At 42.1% G+C, this 20,491-nt stretch overlaps 1 protein-coding gene across 8 annotated transcripts in view; it reads right to left on the bottom strand.

Moving 5' to 3' along the window:
- alpha-Man-IIb (alpha-Mannosidase class II b) overlaps positions 1-20,491 on the bottom strand; it is a 1,285,879-nt gene that overhangs the window by 63,103 nt on the left and 1,202,285 nt on the right. Inside the window, exon 1 of one of the 8 annotated variants that reach the window (XM_071663888.1) lies at positions 7,219-7,334. The exons of the other annotated variants lie outside the window; for them this stretch is intronic. The gene's annotated coding sequence lies outside the window, so the exon portion shown is untranslated. Of the gene's footprint in view, positions 1-7,218; positions 7,335-20,491 lie in introns of those variants that run through there. 8 annotated transcript variants of the gene reach the window in all.

The raw sequence follows: 20,491 nt of genomic DNA, 5'->3' as shown, positions 1-20,491 counted from the left end.
CTCTCTCTCTCTCTCTCTCTCTCTCTCTCACATACCTACCCCTACCGTCCAAGCCCCCTACCCCTAAACAGAGCCCACTGGTCTGTTTGATCAACGCTGCACACTGGACATGCTGAATACAAATGCCCTCAATAAAAACGCGAAGCGGATGAAAAATGATTTTGTATTGGGAAGCCAATCATCTATACAAAATGCTTTAGACAACACACATTTGAATTCCTCATTCAATATCTGCATTTTGGGCAGCACCGGAGGGCCTTCCTGCAGAATAATGGCTCCACTGTTGTTGATGACGGTCTCTCGGGCATTTTCTGGCGCCGCGTCAAAGGTAGTCTGAATCAGAGGTTTAACACAGTAACCATGGAACGTATGGTGTCTATATTGCCTCTGATGGCTCTTCTACCAGGCTGCTGATAGCCGATGTGGCAATGGGACTACCATCGTTCAGGGGCTGTGTTGGTGCTGTGCTGCCAATGAAGGGCTGTATTGATGCTGTGCTACTTTTCTGATAAGCTGCACTCTGGCCTCAGTGCTGTCAATAAATTGCTGTTTTAAGGGTTTACTGTTAGGAAGCTCGAGGTGTCGTGATACCGGTGCAATGCTGTTACCATGCTGCTGTTTGAGCGCTGCTCTAAGGCTGTGCTACTGCTGTTGGAATGCTGTCATTCTGTCATTTTAGTGCTGGTCTGAGGCTGTGATGCTGTTGAAGGCGAGGTTCCGAGGCTGTTCTGTTGTTTCAGTGGTATCTGAATCTGCAAATGGCGGTCCTGAAGCTTTACATCACTGTTCAAGAAATCTAGAGTTGTTTTAATATTACTTTTCTGAACCTAGACTCCTCTGGCTTCAATGAACTTCAGAGATTGTGCTGTTCGTGTTTATGTGCTGTGTTGCTGTTGCTGGCCTGCTGTAGTACTGATATGAGACTGTACAGCCAATCACGTTTATCTAACGCAATATAAGACATGCAGACGCGTTGGAAGGCAGACGCGAACACGTAGATGCGTTTGCTAGTAAGTTGTGGGCGCGTTCATTATACAGAAACGGGAGCGTTCAGACGTCAGATGTGGAAGCGTTCATTATGACCTCCTGGTGTGCTCACACATACGACGCAGGCGCGTTCATGGACCTACGCCAGACACACAGATGTGTTCCCGAATTACAGTTGCATCTATTGTGTCATCAGAACCCAGTGAGACGTTCACTTAAACATTCATAAATTAAAAGAAAAACAAAACTAGTTTGAGCTGGTCACGCTCCTGGCAACAAGTCCAACTTTCCCAAGAATTTTAATAACAGAAAAAAACTAACGACGGAGAATAATTCTTCACAGATCCCACAACAGCGGCGCCCTGGTCCTGCAGCAGCCAGGCCGCCTCCCATCCTGGACCCGCCACTCCGGGATTTAAACTCCTCCAGAATGTTGACGTTGTGGAATATTCAATATTGTCGGGGCTGCCAGAAGGCTCAGTAACTATAAAATCGTTGCCTTTATGTTTAGAGAATAGGTCCAGGTCGGGGCCTCGAGGGTTCGAACCCGTTATCCTCTTACTGAACAATATATCGCCTCAGCCGGTGGTCGTCCAGGCAGACGGCGATATACACGTCGCGTGCACCCCGGGGAGCGAGCCTCGTCGTTCCCCTGGAGCGGACGACGACAGCTAGCGACGCGTCCTGGATGGGCAGCGGCCAGCGACCTGTTATGGCAGGGTGCCACCCTCGTGCCAACACTGCCACCCTCGTGCCAACACTGCCACACTGGTGGTATGGTGCCATCCCGGCTGGGGGGTGGGGAGCGTGAGGCATACCAGGGGTCGAGGTAGGGGACCGGTCGCTCGTCATGTCCAGCCACAAGCAACACAGAGAACCACCACAATTATAACCCCAGAGTCACATTATAGAGGACTAGTGTATCGTGATGTGACCCTTGTGACCTACTGCCCAGCCTGGTGGTCACGCTAGCTGGTGATGAGTCGCGAAGTTTCTTCATCGTCGTCCACCAACATGACAAAACCGATGCGGAAATTACTGGGAAATGAAGAGGACGCAGGAAGGATCAAGGAGGCAGGGCGAGAGGCGGCGCTGGCGCACTCGGCTGTGGTAGTGAGCCAATCTGCCCACCCGCCCATTGGTGGTTAATAGTCACATAGGTCACGTGAGGTCAGGGGAGTGTAATCAACTAATGGCATCCTCTACCTTGTGAACAAGATGCTATGGCCCTTGAGTACTATGCTGTCACACTTGAGTATGATCACTTAGCCTCGAGTATCAGCCTCTGACCTGAGCTTACAGGTCATCATACCTAAGGTCACATAGTCGTGCTTCAAGGGTCGTACTGTCATACGCGAGGGGTGACGTCATTGTGGTCCACCTGGCCACATGTTAAGCACAAGAAAGATTTCCTTTTACAAGATAAATATCAAGCCGACATTTAAAAAACTCTCTGCTATCTTTTCGGTTCTATTCTTACTACGCTCCCCGTTTTCTTCTCGGATTCTGTACACATCTCGATTTCTTTTCAGTTTTTGCACATTCTCTTTTCAGTTACAGCGGCGGAAGTTAATGCTGTAACAAAAGCTGAAAATACTTTATCATCTTTTGTTCTCGTTAACATCTCTCCGCTAGAGTCCAGAAGCAGCCAGACATACGTGCTGGCCGGACAGTGAGCTGCTGCTCATCGTAGTGACACAGTCAACAGTCCTCAGTGTCCGGGAATATGGTGGAGTCAGCTGCTAGGAACCAGTAAATGTTGCCTCACATCATTATGTGTCACGTTATTTAGGTCTAGCAAGTTACTCACGATACCTTGATAGTGTAGTACACTAGCTACACCCTGAGGTGATACCTGAACACTGTGGTACACTTGCTACACTACGAGGTGAACTACCACAATCAATACCATTCTTAGCTCAGAGGGAAGGGTCACAGGTCCAGACCATTTGTAGCTGCAGGTATATACATGAATGTTGTATGCAAATCCATATATAAATACTGTATGATTCCTGATGAGTGGCTGGACTGCAGCGTAATACATTATTTCTGTTGCCAGGGGTCAAAAGTGTCAACAATTCTGCAATACTGAAATAATTTCCTCTTGATTACAAAGCAGAGTATATATATATATATATATATATATATATATATATATATATATATATATATATATATATATATATGAATTTACTTTAACAAAGTCAAAACTGATGGTATTAATTACAACAATTTAAGTAGCTGGTTCACTGCAGATGTTGATGATGGAAGCAGCAACTGTGTTAACTGGAGAAGACGACGATCAGAGGGAGCAGGAGAGCGAGGGAGAGACACCAGTGAGAGGAGGGAGAGGCTGCTTGAGGATGGGAGAGAGGGAGAGCAGGGGAGAAAAATGAAAGAAGACGGGACGTGGGAACAAAAGGCAAGCCACATCATCCCCTGCCGGGTACAGAGGCTAGGGTCACACACGGAAGACAAAGGCAGGCAAGCCCGGAGGTGGGAAAGGAAGGCAGGCAATAAAGGCAAACAGGGCAAGCAAGCAAGCACGGAGGGAGGGAGGAGGGCCAGGCGAGGGCAGGAGGAGGAGCGATCCGGGCGGCGGCGGCGGCGGCGGGGAGGAACAGGCAATATTTTCTGCCGCCGATTATGACGCCGCTTCGTTTCCTGAGCCGGATATTAAGATGGGTTAGGGGCGGCCACTACTCACCCGCCCACCCACCCACTCACACACCCACCCACCCGTCCACTAACCTCACGACCCACCACTCACCCACCCACCCACTAACCCGCCCACCTACCACTCACCCACCCACCCACCCGTCCACTAACCTGACGACCCACCACTCACCCACCCGTCCACTAACCTGACGACCCACCACTCACCCACCCACCCACCCGTTCACTAACCCGCCCACCACTCACCCACCCGTCCACTAACCTGACGACCCACCACTCACCCACCCACCCACCCGTCCACTAACCTGACGACCCACCACTCACCCACCCACCCACCCGTCCACTAACCTGACGACCCACCACTCATCCACCCACCCACCCGTCCACTAACCCGCCCACCCACCACTCACCCACCCACCTACCCACCCGTCCACTAACCCGCCCACCCACCACTCACCCACCCACCCACCCGTCCACTAACCCGCCCACCCACCACACACCACTTACACACCCACCCACCCGTCCACTAACCCGGCGACCCACCACTCACCCACTAACCCGGCGATCTAACCAGCCGCCCACTACCCGTGCACACAGTCGGTCCACCACCCAACCACCCACCTCACTAACTAGTCGGTCACCACCCACTGTGCCACCCACACAACACATACATACACATATACCAACAACTATACATACAGAACCATACACAAGGACACTTACGTACGTAAACTCACAACCAGACACAGTAAACCTTACACTCACTTTCATTGACTGTGTACACTGATCATGACTCATGATGTCATTAAGGTTTCGCATTATGTGATGATGATGATGTTACAGTGTTATAAAAAATGTGACAATGTTCAGAACATTATTGAAGTGACACTAATGAATGTGTGAAGCCCCTTTGATTTACCTCAGATACACGAAAAAGAACCTAACTTTACCCCAGACATGTGAGAAGCATCCTAACTTTGATCTAGATACTTCAGAAGTATCACAACTTTATCCCAGATGATGGAGAAGTACCCGAAGTTTCCCCAGATACGCGAGAAGTATCCTAACTTTGCCCAGATACGCGAGAAGTATCCTAACTTTGCCCAGATACGCGAGAAGTATCCTAACTTTGCCCAGATACGCGAGAAGTATCCTAACTTTCCCCAGATACGCAAGAAGTATCCTAACTTTGCTGCAAGACTTGAAAAGCATCCTGACTTATAACCTGTTATGTGATTCCAACACAGTGGGCCGGTTCCTGCACCTTTCGTGCGCTCTGTCTTGTATCCTCCTCCGCTCCACCGCCCACGGGAAGGGTACGAGTACACCGCCCACGGGAAGGGTACGAGTACACCGTCCACGGGAAGGGTACGAGTACATCGCCCACGGGAAGGGTACGAGTACACCGCCCACGGGAAGGGTACGAGTACACCGCCCACGGGAAGGGTACGAGTACACCGCCCACGGGAAGGGTACGAGTACACCGCCCACGGGAAGGGTACGAGTACATCGCCCACGGGAAGGGTACGAGTACACCGCCCACGGGAAGGGTACGAGTACACCGCCCACGGGAAAGGGTACGAGTACACAACAATATCCTAGCATTATGAGAAGCAAAACTCCGCGATTCGAGCAGCCATTACGACCAGAGCGTCGTATACAAGGGTCTTCCCGGAGGTGTCAGAATCAGGAGAGGAAGACCGCTGGTGGCGGACGACGACGCAAGTGGATGCGACAGGTCCTTGACGCTAGTCCGACAGGTGACGTACGGGGGAGGGGGAGGGGGGGGGGTGGGACACTCTCCACAGCAGACGTTGCCAAACCCCTGCTTTCCTAATGGTACAGTGAAGTACAGTCGTACTGCTGTATTCCACTCCTGTATCAACTGTTACTCGTCACTGCTTCCACGCTTCATAACCTCCTTGGTTACAGCACCATGTTATATGACTATAATAAGAGCCATGTTAATCACGCTGCACTGTACCTACACTGTAATGCTGTGCTCAGTGTCTAAAACTATGAGAAAGGAACTATGTTGCAAAACTGTGCTATGATCTATGTTATCATACTGTCTGAGATCTATGTTATCATACTGTACTGAGATCTATGTTGTCATACTGTCTGAGATCTATGTTGTCATACTGTCTGAGATCTATGTTGTCATACTGTCTGAGATCTATGTTATCATACTGTCTGAGATCTATGTTGTCATACTGTCTGAGATCTATGTTGTCATACTGTCTGAGATCTATGTTGTCATACTGTCTGAGATCTATGTTATCATACTGTCTGAGATCTATGTTATCATACTGTCTGAGATCTATGTTGTCATACTGTCTGAGATCTATGTTGTCATACTGTCTGAGATCTATGTTGTCATACTGTCTGAGATCTATGTTGTCATACTGTCTGAGATCTATGTTATCATACTGTCTGAGATCTATGTTGTCATACTGTCTGAGATCTATGTTGTCATACTGTCTGAGATCTATGTTGTCATACTGTCTGAGATCTATGTTATCATACTGTCTGAGATCTATGTTATCATACTGTCTGAGATCTATGTTGTCATACTGTCTGAGATCTATGTTGTCATACTGTCTGAGATCTATGTTGTCATACTGTCTGAGATCTATGTTGTCATACTGTCTGAGATCTATGTTGTCATCATACTGTAATAAGATGTGTGACACGAATACTTTCAGAAACACATGATTTGATGGATGTAGTTTATATGTATGAACTCTCTCTCTCTCTCTCTCTCTCTCTCTCTCTCTCTCTCTCTCTCTCTCTCTCTCTCTCTCTCATATCTCTATATGATGATCCGTAATCGTATTTGCTGCAAAATCTCTCGTTAGATTCGTTTGTACCCAGGACAAGAGCGGCGTAACCCTCTATACACCTAGAAGTCAACACAGGCTCAACCCTCCTCCAACAACGGCCATACATGTATCACTTTGTTTATCTTCGTTAACAGATCCTCTACCCCCCCTCCTCCTCCTCCATCCTGCAAAATCTGATTCGCTATTCAGATTTCCCGGGGAAACCTTTACAGTGGACGGATTTCCCATTACGGCAATAAGATTTAGAAAACAAATGAAACATGTAATCTCTTTTGTTACATTCCAAACTTGAATTAATTAATAATTGCCAACTTGTTAACACACGCTTCACGTACAGACAGATGACGGCATTACTATTCCCACCTAACACGACCCAGGCCACTTACGGCAACCTAACACTTTATAAACTTAAACAACAATCATTCACAATCACACATCTTGTGGTCGATAGATAATTACTTTTCTTCAGCTTCAGAAGTGAAAGTGAAAATAACCGATTCATAACATTAACTGCGTTCTTGTACAACGTAGCAATGTGAACTTCAAGTTAAATTCTAAGTGTTGATGGACCAAGTTTACACCAGCACCTTACCTGCAGTGGCCAGGACGACCATTAATCAGCTTCAACCGTCGTGTCTGGGCAGCCTACGCACGTCCCTCCCTCACTGCTCACTCCATCAACGAAGTATTGAAAGTATGGAAGGCTATTTACCTGACGAGGATGATTCACAGCGAACACAAAGATGGCGGTCCACCGACAGCTCTCTACTGTAACGCGAGGAATCTGACCTGTCTCCTCCGTCCAGCACACACACACACACACACACACACACACACACCACAACAACTCACACGTACACAACGGTGACTGACAAATGGTCATCACTGTCAGTGTCGGCGAAGTACTTGCCACTGACGGCAGGAGGAGTCGAATGATGAAATAAACATATAAGGTTGTATGAACTGTCCCAGGCTGTGGTGAATGTACAACATTACTCAAACTATGAACGTAGAATAGTAAACGACATGACTATTCATCAAGCAGTCGAGGAACAGTCTCTCCATCATACTGGTGAATCTATTCATCAAGGTAATGATGACTATATTAGTCAACAGATGGCAGCCATGCCCGCTAGCATTCACGGTCGCCAGAAGGCAGCACCGTACGAGTTGGTATAGCCCGTCATCACAGTACAGCTGATTAACAATCACAGTACCTACATCAACCTTGCACTCCTCTGCTCAACCTTAATGAAACATTCAACGTTGTTACGTATACAACAATACTGAAATACACGTGGCATCATAAATAATGTATTGATCATTCTTATACGTTGTTACGTATACAACAATACTGAAATACACGTGGCATCATAAATAATGTATTGATCATTCTTATACGTTGTTACGTATACAACAATACTGAAATACACGTGGCATCATAATGTATTGATCATTCTTATACGTTGTTACGTATACAACAATACTGAAATACACGTGGCATCATAAATAATGTATTGATCATTCTTATACGTTGTTACGTATACAACAATACTGAAATACACGTGGCATCATAAATAATGTATTGATCATTCTTATACGTTGTTACGTATACAACAATACTGAAATACACGTGGCATCATAAATAATGTATTGATCATTCTTATACGTTGTTACGTATACAACAATACTGAAATACACGTGGCATCATAAATAATGTATTGATCATTCTTATACGTTGTTACGTATACAACAATACTGAAATACACGTGGCATCATAAATAATGTATTGATCATTCTTATACGTTGTTACGTATACAACAATACTGAAATACACGTGGCATCATAAATAATGTATTGATCATTCCTATACGTTGTTACGTATACAACAATACTGAAATACACGTGGCATCATAAATAATGTATTGATCATTCTTATACGTTGTTACGTATACAACAATACTGAAATACACGTGGCATCATAAATAATGTATTGATCATTCTTATACGTTGTTACGTATACAACAATACTGAAATACACGTGGCATCATAAATAATGTATTGATCATTCTTATACGTTGTTACGTATACAACAATACTGAAATACACGTGGCATCATAAATAATGTATTGATCATTCCTATACGTTGTTACGTATACAACAATACTGAAATACACGTGGCATCATAAATAATGTATTGATCATTCTTATACGTTGTTACGTATACAACAATACTGAAATACACGTGGCATCATAAATAATGTATTGATCATTCCTATACGTTGTTACGTATACAACAATACTGAAATACACGTGGCATCATAAATAATGTATTGATCATTCTTATACGTTGTTACGTATACAACAATACTGAAATACACGTGGCATCATAAATAATGTATTGATCATTCTTATACGTTGTTACGTATACAACAATACTGAAATACACGTGGCATCATAAATAATGTATTGATCATTCTTATACGTTGTTACGTATACAACAATACTGAAATACACGTGGCATCATAAATAATGTATTGATCATTCCTATACGTTGTTACGTATACAACAATACTGAAATACACGTGGCATCATAAATAATGTATTGATCATTCTTATACGTTGTTACGTATACAACAATACTGAAATACACGTGGCATCATAAATAATGTATTGATCATTCTTATACGTTGTTACGTATACAACAATACTGAAATACACGTGGCATCATAAATAATGTATTGATCATTCTTATACGTTGTTACGTATACAACAATACTGAAATACACGTGGCATCATAAATAATGTATTGATCATTCTTATACGTTGTTACGTATACAACAATACTGAAATACACGTGGCATCATAAATAATGTATTGATCATTCTTATACGTTGTTACGTATACAACAATACTGAAATACACGTGGCATCATAAATAATGTATTGATCATTCTTATACGTTGTTACGTATACAACAATACTGAAATACACGTGGCATCATAAATAATGTATTGATCATTCTTATACGTTGTTACGTATACAACAATACTGAAATACACGTGGCATCATAAATAATGTATTGATCATTCTTATACGTTGTTACGTATACAACAATACTGAAATACACGTGGCATCATAAATAATGTATTGATCATTCTTATACGTTGTTACGTATACAACAATACTGAAATACACGTGGCATCATAAATAATGTATTGATCATTCTTATACGTTGTTACGTATACAACAATACTGAAATACACGTGGCATCATAAATAATGTATTGATCATTCTATACGTTGTTACGTATACAACAATACTGAAATACACGTGGCATCATAAATAATGTATTGATCATTCTTATACGTTGTTACGTATACAACAATACTGAAATACACGTGGCATCATAAATAATGTATTGATCATTCTTATACGTTGTTACGTATACAACAATACTGAAATACACGTGGCATCATAAATAATGTATTGATCATTCTTATACGTTGTTACGTATACAACAATACTGAAATACACGTGGCATCATAAATAATGTATTGATCATTCTTATACGTTGTTACGTATACAACAATACTGAAATACACGTGGCATCATAAATAATGTATTGATCATTCTTATACGTTGTTACGTATACAACAATACTGAAATACACGTGGCATCATAAATAATGTATTGATCATTCTTATACGTTGTTACGTATACAACAATACTGAAATACACGTGGCATCATAAATAATGTATTGATCATTCTTATACGTTGTTACGTATACAACAATACTGAAATACACGTGGCATCATAAATAATGTATTGATCATTCTTATACGTTGTTACGTATACAACAATACTGAAATACACGTGGCATCATAAATAATGTATTGATCATTCTTATACGTTGTTACGTATACAACAATACTGAAATACACGTGGCATCATAATAATGTATTGATCATTCTTATACGTTGTTACGTATACAACAATACTGAAATACACGTGGCATCATAAATAATGTATTGATCATTCTTATACGTTGTTACGTATACAACAATACTGAAATACACGTGGCATCATAAATAATGTATTGATCATTCTTATTACGTTGTTACGTATACAACAATACTGAAATACACGTGGCATCATAAATAATGTATTGATCATTCTTATACGTTGTTACGTATACAACAATACTGAAATACACGTGGCATCATAAATAATGTATTGATCATTCTTATACGTTGTTACGTATACAACAATACTGAAATACACGTGGCATCATAAATAATGTATTGATCATTCTTATACGTTGTTACGTATACAACAATACTGAAATACACGTGGCATCATAAATAATGTATTGATCATTCTTATACGTTGTTACGTATACAACAATACTGAAATACACGTGGCATCATAAATAATGTATTGATCATTCTTATACGTTGTTACGTATACAACAATACTGAAATACACGTGGCATCATAAATAATGTATTGATCATTCTTATACGTTGTTACGTATACAACAATACTGAAATACACGTGGCATCATAAATAATGTATTGATCATTCTTATACGTTGTTACGTATACAACAATACTGAAATACACGTGGCATCATAAATAATGTATTGATCATTCTTATACGTTGTTACGTATACAACAATACTGAAATACACGTGGCATCATAAATAATGTATTGATCATTCTTATACGTTGTTACGTATACACAATACTGAAATACACGTGGCATCATAAATAATGTATTGATCATTCTTATACGTTGTTACGTATACAACAATACTGAAATACACGTGGCATCATAAATAATGTATTGATCATTCTTATACGTTGTTACGTATACAACAATACTGAAATACACGTGGCATCATAAATAATGTATTGATCATTCTTATACGTTGTTACGTATACAACAATACTGAAATACACGTGGCATCATAAATGTATTGATCATTCTTATACGTTGTTACGTATACAACAATACTGAAATACACGTGGCATCATAAATAATGTATTGATCATTCTTATACGTTGTTACGTATACAACAATACTGAAATACACGTGGCATCATAAATAATGTATTGATCATTCTTATACGTTGTTACGTATACAACAATACTGAAATACACGTGGCATCATAAATAATGTATTGATCATTCTTATACGTTGTTACGTATACAACAATACTGAAATACACGTGGCATCATAAATAATGTATTGATCATTCTTATACGTTGTTACGTATACAACAATACTGAAATACACGTGGCATCATAAATAATGTATTGATCATTCTTATACGTTGTTACGTATACAACAATACTGAAATACACGTGGCATCATAAATAATGTATTGATCATTCTTATACGTTGTTACGTATACAACAATACTGAAATACACGTGGCATCATAAATAATGTATTGATCATTCTTATACGTTGTTACGTATACAACAATACTGAAATACACGTGGCATCATAAATAATGTATTGATCATTCTTATACGTTGTTACGTATACAACAATACTGAAATACACGTGGCATCATAAATAATGTATTGATCATTCTTATACGTTGTTACGTATACAACAATACTGAAATACACGTGGCATCATAAATAATGTATTGATCATTCTTATACGTTGTTACGTATACAACAATACTGAAATACACGTGGCATCATAAATAATGTATTGATCATTCTTATACGTTGTTACGTATACAACAATACTGAAATACACGTGGCATCATAAATAATGTATTGATCATTCTTATACGTTGTTACGTATACAACAATACTGAAATACACGTGGCATCATAAATAATGTATTGATCATTCTTATACGTTGTTACGTATACAACAATACTGAAATACACGTGGCATCATAAATAATGTATTGATCATTCTTATACGTTGTTACGTATACAACAATACTGAAATACACGTGGCATCATAAATAATGTATTGATCATTCTTATACGTTGTTACGTATACAACAATACTGAAATACACGTGGCATCATAAATAATGTAGTGATCATTCTTATAATGAATATTTTTTCAAATAAAAGCTTCATCATTACAAATGATCACAATGTACAGATAAATAATAAAAATATTTTTTCCGCATTGAGGCTTTACCAGTATTAATGATCATAACAGCATTACTAATATGAATAACCCAAAGCGTAATTATATATATATATATATATATATATATATATATATATATATATATATATATATATATATATATATATATATATATATATATTATATATGCTGAACCTTCCACTTCAACCTGAAGAGATATATGCAACAATTACCTCTGGAATTACCATCGGTAACTGTTGCATATATATATATATATATATATATATATATATATATATATATATATATATATATATATATATATATATATATATATTCCTCTCGTGAGGCTGGTCTATATCACACAGTATCAAGGACTCGTTTCTCAATAGATATGATCACTCATTCTCCAACAGTGTATGTCTGTGTTGGATCTTCTCTCGTTGGATTAAACCCGGGTGGGGAAACAGATGGGGGTATGAAAAACTACATAATTACCTAATTACCACCAAACATATTATGGAAAATACTGACTCACTTTAACTCCTGGACGCGGGGTGGGTCAACGTATGAGGGTGGGAGGTGAACACAGCAGTGGTTCACTAGGTGTACACAAACTGTTAATTACAGTGGCCTATTTTCCCCACGCCCGCCCCCAGACACTGGCCAATCATGAACCTCGTTAGTACGACGGTGCGATCCTTGACCTCAGAGGCTCGAGCTCACCGGTACGACCCTCGAGTTCAACGATACGACCCTTAGGTCTGATGATGGCCTGGCCATCAGACCGTCGCGGTAATGAGGTTAATCAGAGGAACTGCGACAGTCTTGCGGTGACCTATAATGGTGAAGACAGATGGTGGGTGCGACTGATGGTCCACGTCACGGGTGTCTCATCAACCCTCAACTTTTGTGTGTGTGTCTCGTGTGCTGCTGCTCCATGATATCCTCTCTGAGGTACGGGAACCATCACAATGATCAATGTTCAGACACTGCGTCTGTGTCGTTGCTTTTTCTTCCAGTGTTTTGACCTACCTCTTGCAGGAGTCAAGTTCTCTGCTCGTGGTCAACTGCTCCTTTGATTTCTATGTTTTCATTTTCTTCATTCGAGTTTGGATAGCATAGTTCTCCATGTTTCAACAACTTCGTCAATCTAGGTTCAGTACGAGCAGCCTCTTATCATGGGTTTACCTGGCATCCTTCACCGCCTACCGAACGTCCTGCATAAAGTCTCCCGTCATCATTCAGGTTTTTCTCTGATGTTCGTCGTTTTCCTACTTCCCCGCCACACATCGACAGCTGTTTTCGCTCCTCTCCTCCCGTGGTGGCCATATTGGAACCTGGCAGGATGTTCTTCCCTTCATCAACATAATCTCTTGCTGGATTCTGGAACCTGTCTGGATGTTGTTCCCTTCATCAACTTAAGTCTGTTTCCCGATTCTGGAAAGTGTTTAGATGCTGTTCCGTTCAACACCTCCAGGGTCCTGGTCAACACCTCCAGGGTCCTGGTCAACACCTCCAGGGTCCTGGTCAACACCTCCAGGGTCCTGGTCAACACAGCTGGTTCTCCTCTTGTTTCCTGCTGCAGCTTGAGCCGGATGAATCGGTGGACCTGATGATTCTCGTGGCTGTAACCTGGTAGGTAGCTGTGTCTCAGCCGTCATTAGTGGGTGTTGCTTCTGCCAGGGCTGAGGCACCTTGCAACGCCCCAGACTCGCTCCTGTGTTGTTGCTCTTGTGACGGCATTGTGTCATACTGAGCCAGGGACGTGCACCATACCCACCTCCACCATACCTAACACTGATCTACTGTACACATTTTACTCGCAGATAAAATATTACAAAGCATCCACACCAGCCATGCCCACACTGTGCCCCTCCACCCAGCCTTAGGCCACACCCACACCCACACCACGGGGATCAAAACCAACAACCAGAAATAATACAACAATAAAGACAGTGAACACCACACGCAGGGGTACAGAGCAACACAGTGTGTGAGAGAGCAGCAACAGTGAGATGAACACGAGTGAGGTAAAGCAACACAAGAAACAAACTTTGTTAGTAATATGTCCAGACAGACGGTTGTTGACCCCCCCCCCCTCCGCCAGGTCAAAGGTAACGTAACCTTTCTATTGACCTCTGGTTCCTGACCATCCACACGCAAGCCATCAAGTGTTGTTGAACTCAGGGATCCTACCCGTGCACCAGCACCAGTCAAGTATATAACCCAATATAACCTTCATTCTCAGAGAGAAATACTAATTGCTATATAAATTTTCTAGGAGATGGACTGACCTAGATATTAGTGAAAGATTAATAGTTAATTAAGAGAGATTACTAAACAAGTACAGAATTAAGGGAGGGAATGAACCAAGTTCACGTTGTGAGGGGAAAAAAAGGTTGAACGTTTCTTGCCAATTAAACTATGATTCATTTTTATGAAACTTGGCGGCTGGATGTTACATGGCGCGAGCATACATACTGCATAGCACAGGTACTGTGCAGCAGATGTGAAACACAGACTAAGGCACATAGACCAACCAGCACAAAGACTGTGCAACACAGATTTCAGTACGAACTCTCCTGCGCAGTGACTCACCAACACTGGGACTGCAAAATAGAGACCATTCAGTATAGGGACTGTGCAACACAGGAGACCTTGCAGCTTCGGCTGCACAGTTGCAAGGTTGCGGCATACTCCCTACTGCTGGTGTGTGGGAACAGTCAGCTGTGAGGGAATATATCTTGATACAGTATTTGTGGCTGACATGTGTGTTACGACAGTCGGCTGTGTCACGAGTCAGATATGTCAGGGTCAGCTGTGTCACGAGAGTCAGATATATCAGGAGGGTCAGCTGTGTCACGAGAGTATTGTTCCTGTTGGTCATGACACCCTAGGTGCCCTGGACCTGTTCACATTAACATCCCAAGTGTACTGGACCTGTTTACCCTGATACCCTAAGGTGTACTAGATCATTTCACTTTGACACTGCAGGTGTACTGAAACTGATCACCTCCACACCCCAGGTGTACTAGACCAGTGTATCTGTCACAGTGTTTGACCTCTACTCAACAGTGACAAGGACGAATTGGCTAGACTCAGCCACATGTCTCATTCACACGTATCTTTATACAGGGAGATCAACTCTCCAAGCTGCCAGCCTACTCCATTACCACATAATTGCCATTTTCTTTCTATATCTAGGAATGTGTCACTAGAGGCCTGACCACATGACTAGAACCTAGAAAACAGAATGTGAGGAGACGTGAGCGACCCGAGTCTCTATCTCCCCTACCCCACCAACCACACCCTCGTCTATGACTTCCAGCCACTCGCCCGCCCGGCACCCACCGCCACCGAAGCACCACTTACCTTTAACATTTCCCGCGCGAAGTGTGTCGTTCCCCATCATGGTTCCCCTCCTCTCCTCACACCTACATGTATCACCTGCCATCTCTCATCTTCGCAAGGGTCTATCACCTCCTGCCATCTTAAACACAGGCTCTCCACAAGGCGCTATCTTGGTAAAGACTTACCACAGGTGTTCCTTACGTTCACTGTTACTCTCTTGCCCTAATTTCCAGTGTTATGTAGGTCATCCATCTCACGGCTTCTCATTCTTTCTTTCACTACTCGTTCTCGCACTAAAGGAAACTGTGTTCACATCCATACATTTGCGACAAAATTTCTAACATACTGTATTACATAATGTTTCAATTCTTGTTACTCACCACACCTTAGACTCAAACTGTCTGGATCATGTATTCAAGTGTCAGCGTGTTTGCTAAGTTGTCTGTGTGCTTTTGTCTGCTACTGTTTCATGGGCGAACCACATCATGAAGGGGTCCCATACTTTAATTATAGGGACGTCTGAACCAGGAATATGTTTTAAGGTGCAACATGAAGACTTACAGAACACCTTATCAAAACCCTATGATTACCCATGGTTCACAACTCGTAGAAGGTTCAGAAATGTATCATTAACATCAATTTCATGACAATTATATATATATATATATATATATATATATATATATATATATATATTATTTATTATTTATTTTGCTTTGTCGCTGTCTCCCGCGTTTGCAAGGTAGCGCAAGGAAACAGACGAAAGAAATGGCCCAACCCTCCCCCATACACAATGTATATACATACACGTCCACACACGCAAATATACATACCTATACATCTCAATGTACACATATATATACACACACAGACAAATACATATATACCCATGCACACAATTCACACTGTCTGCCTTTATTCATTCCCATCGCCACCTCGCCACACATGGAATACCATCCCCCTCCCCCCTCATGTGTGCGAGGTAGCACTAGGAAAAGACAACAAAGGCCCCATTCGTTCACACTCAGTCTCTAGCTGTCATGCAATAATGCCCGAAACCACAGCTCCCTTTCCACATCCAGGCCCCACACAATTTTCCATGGTTTACCCCAGACTCTTCACATGCCCTGATTCAATCCACTGACAGCACGTCAACCCCGGTATACCACATCGATCCAATTCACTCTATTCCTTGCCCTCCTTTCACCCTCCTGCATGTTCAGGTCCCGATCACACAAAATCTTTTTCACTCCATCTTTCCACCTCCAATTTGGTCTCCCACTTCTCCTCGTTCCCTCCACCTCCGAAACATATATCCTCTTGGTCAATCTTTCCTCACTCATTCTCTCCATGTGCCCAAACCATTTCAAAACACCCTCTTCTGCTCTCTCAACCACGCTCTTTTTATTTCCACACATCTCCCTTACCCTTACATTGCTTACTCGATCAAACCACCTCACACCACAAATTGTCCTCAAACATCTCATTTCCAGCACATCCACCCTCCTGCGCACAACTCTATCCATAGCCCACGCCTCGCAACCATACAACATTGTTGGAACCACTATTCCTTCAAACATACCCATTTTTGCTTTCCGAGATAATGTTCTAGACTTCCACACATTCTTCAAGGCTCCCAGGATTTTCGCCCCCTCCCCCACCCTATGATTCACTTCCGCTTCCATGGTTCCATCCGCTGCCATATATATATATATATATATATATATATATATATATATATATATATATATATATATATCTTTTCTTTTCTTTCAAACTATTCGCCATTTCCCGCGTTAGCAAGGTAGCGTTAAGAACAGAGGACTAGGCCTCTGAGGGAATATCCTCACCTGGCCCCCTTCTCTGTTCCTTCTTTTAGAAAATAGAAAAAAAAAAAACCTATATGGTATGATTCATATGTTATGAAAGAGTTGTAAGCTTAAGGACCTTTTATGTTGATGATCATTAAGCCTACGATATATGCGTACATACATACGATGGTTACCGACACTCATTGAGAAAAGATAACAAAACTATATCATTACGTCATCAGAGTAACGACGCTATTGCTCTGCTTCGTTAAGGCGTTAATTAACGTAATTCATACTTACGTCGTCGTACATGTAATCATGATCACTTTATCAATCACTTCTGGCTATCTACATTATAGCCCGAGTATTAAATTCCACGTCTTAGTTGCGTTTAAATTAAGGATTTCAAAACATCTTCGAACGTAATCAACTCCAGGCTGCTCACGCGCTGGAAGACGTAATTAAGAGCAAGACACAGATAAGGCAGACCTAATTTACTCTTTTAACATTCTAACCTCCTGAGTACGACGACATGGTCGTACAACACGACACATGAGGGGATGTCTCGAGCATGACGATACGACCCTTGAGCATGATGGCACGATCCTCGAGTACAACTATACGATCCTTGAGCACGACGGCCTGGTCTTTAATCTGATCCTTAAAGGTCAAGGTCAATACCACGACCGTCATCGCCAGGGGTCGTACCATCGTGCTCGAGGAACAGTTACATCAATCACAGATGATTTCCTCTGGTCCTCCGAACCCGCTCTAGTGATCGGCGCCAATATGTTATCTTCGAAGGAGATTAAGTAAAGCTTACTCTGATTGGCTGACTCGCAGTGTACCAGCCAATAACGTGTGGGCTTAGAAACAAACTTCCGAGTTCTTCCCAGTCTGGAACACACACACACACACACACACACACACTGGGAGTACAGTCTCGTCAAATAATCTCTTAACTCCACAGAAGTCTACGTTTCCCTGCTACTGGCATCTCATACCATGGCTTGTGGACCTCTTCAGGGAGGGAAGTCAGGCAGACCGCTTCCGCGGGACCATCTTGAGCCTCGTCTCTCACCTGTAGCGTCCAGCAGGACACAAAGGTGGGAACCATGTGTTTTCTCATCCTTACAAGTGATGTCCTGATGGATGAGCGTCGAGGACTCTCATACACTGGTGTCAGCATTGATAGCTGTCCTCTCGATTTTACTGCCTCCCAGAATACCCTACACAACCTCTGGAAACAGACTACTGCCAATCCCGCGCCCTCCCTTCCTACTGTCTCACTAGGCCCCAGCACCACTCCAGGTTCTTCAGTCCACCAAGCTTCCAACCCTGTCCCACCCCTAGTGTCTCACTAAGCCCCACCCCCCTTCAGGTTCCTCAGTGTCATCCTGGACGATAAACCTAACTGGGGATCACACATCAGCACCACCATCAAATCATTATGAAACGTACGTAGAACATACAGAAATAGGATATATTTTCAAAATCGCGAATCCCTTTAACATTTGATGGAACGGGAATCTATTTGAAATACGAAATACAATTACGACAACAAATGGAACGAAACTTAAAGGAAAAACGTGTAATACTAACGTAGGAAAAAAGTTTCTTTTCAAATAGAACTGTCGAACACTGGGACAAGTTACCATCAAACGTTGTTAGTGGAAAAAGTATTAATACCTTCAAAAACGGGTTGGACAAATATTTCATCTGTCCGGGTTTTAACGAAATGAAAATTCGGTGACAAATATATATATATATATATATATATATATATATATATATATATATATATATATATATATATATATATAGAACTTCTCTTATTTTATTTCTAAGTTGGTATTTCTTCCTCACTTTATCCCACCGACTGTAGATGATGGCCAGAAAGCCATCTTAATGTTCGATCTTAATTCACGTACCTGGAAATGTGGTCAGCATCAGAACAACACTTAACAGATAACCTAGTCAGAGGCCACTGGCCCTCTGTTTTCTGTATGTCCTGTGTAGTACGATGTATTTATCTATTCCTGCTATCGTGTCTATGGTCTTCCTCAATGTACTCATCTATTCCTGCTATCGTATCTATCTACGTCGAATGTAAATGTCCTCCCGCTACTTGAACACACGAACACCTGCACGAATCTCATTTCTGCCTCAGCTGACCCGAGCCTCCCTGGCTGCAGGATGTTATCCACTACACCACAAGTACAGAAAGTGCAGGAAGCAGCACGCAAGATCAACTTCCGTCTCTCTTACACCAACTATCATGAGGTTGTCATTACAACGACCCTCTCGAGTTCTTAAACCATCAACCACACCTCATGTAACAGTTTGGGACGAAGGCACTGCGCACTACACGCCACCCTCATCTCCTGCCACCAGACATCCCTCGTTCCCGCGTTGCAGCTCGGCACCACAGCGACATCGAACCCATCCGAGGTTATGCACACCTCTACAACAACAGCCTCATCCCATCCACTTCGTCTTCTTCTTCTTATCATTATTATTACTAATGCTATCATTATTGCTATTATTAGCTTCGTCTGACCTTTAATGAAACTCGTATTATTATTCAATCTTCACTAAAGTCTTTCTTAAAAACACTTCATCTTCACTCCTATGGCCAGCATCACTACACCCAGCTACAATGATGAAGTCATCATCATTACGCCCAAACGCT

Source organism: Panulirus ornatus, chromosome 8 (genome assembly GCF_036320965.1).
Source record: "Panulirus ornatus isolate Po-2019 chromosome 8, ASM3632096v1, whole genome shotgun sequence".
In the NCBI taxonomy this organism is placed as follows: domain Eukaryota; kingdom Metazoa; phylum Arthropoda; class Malacostraca; order Decapoda; family Palinuridae; genus Panulirus; species Panulirus ornatus.
This window is presented reverse-complemented; position numbering and strand designations above follow the sequence as displayed.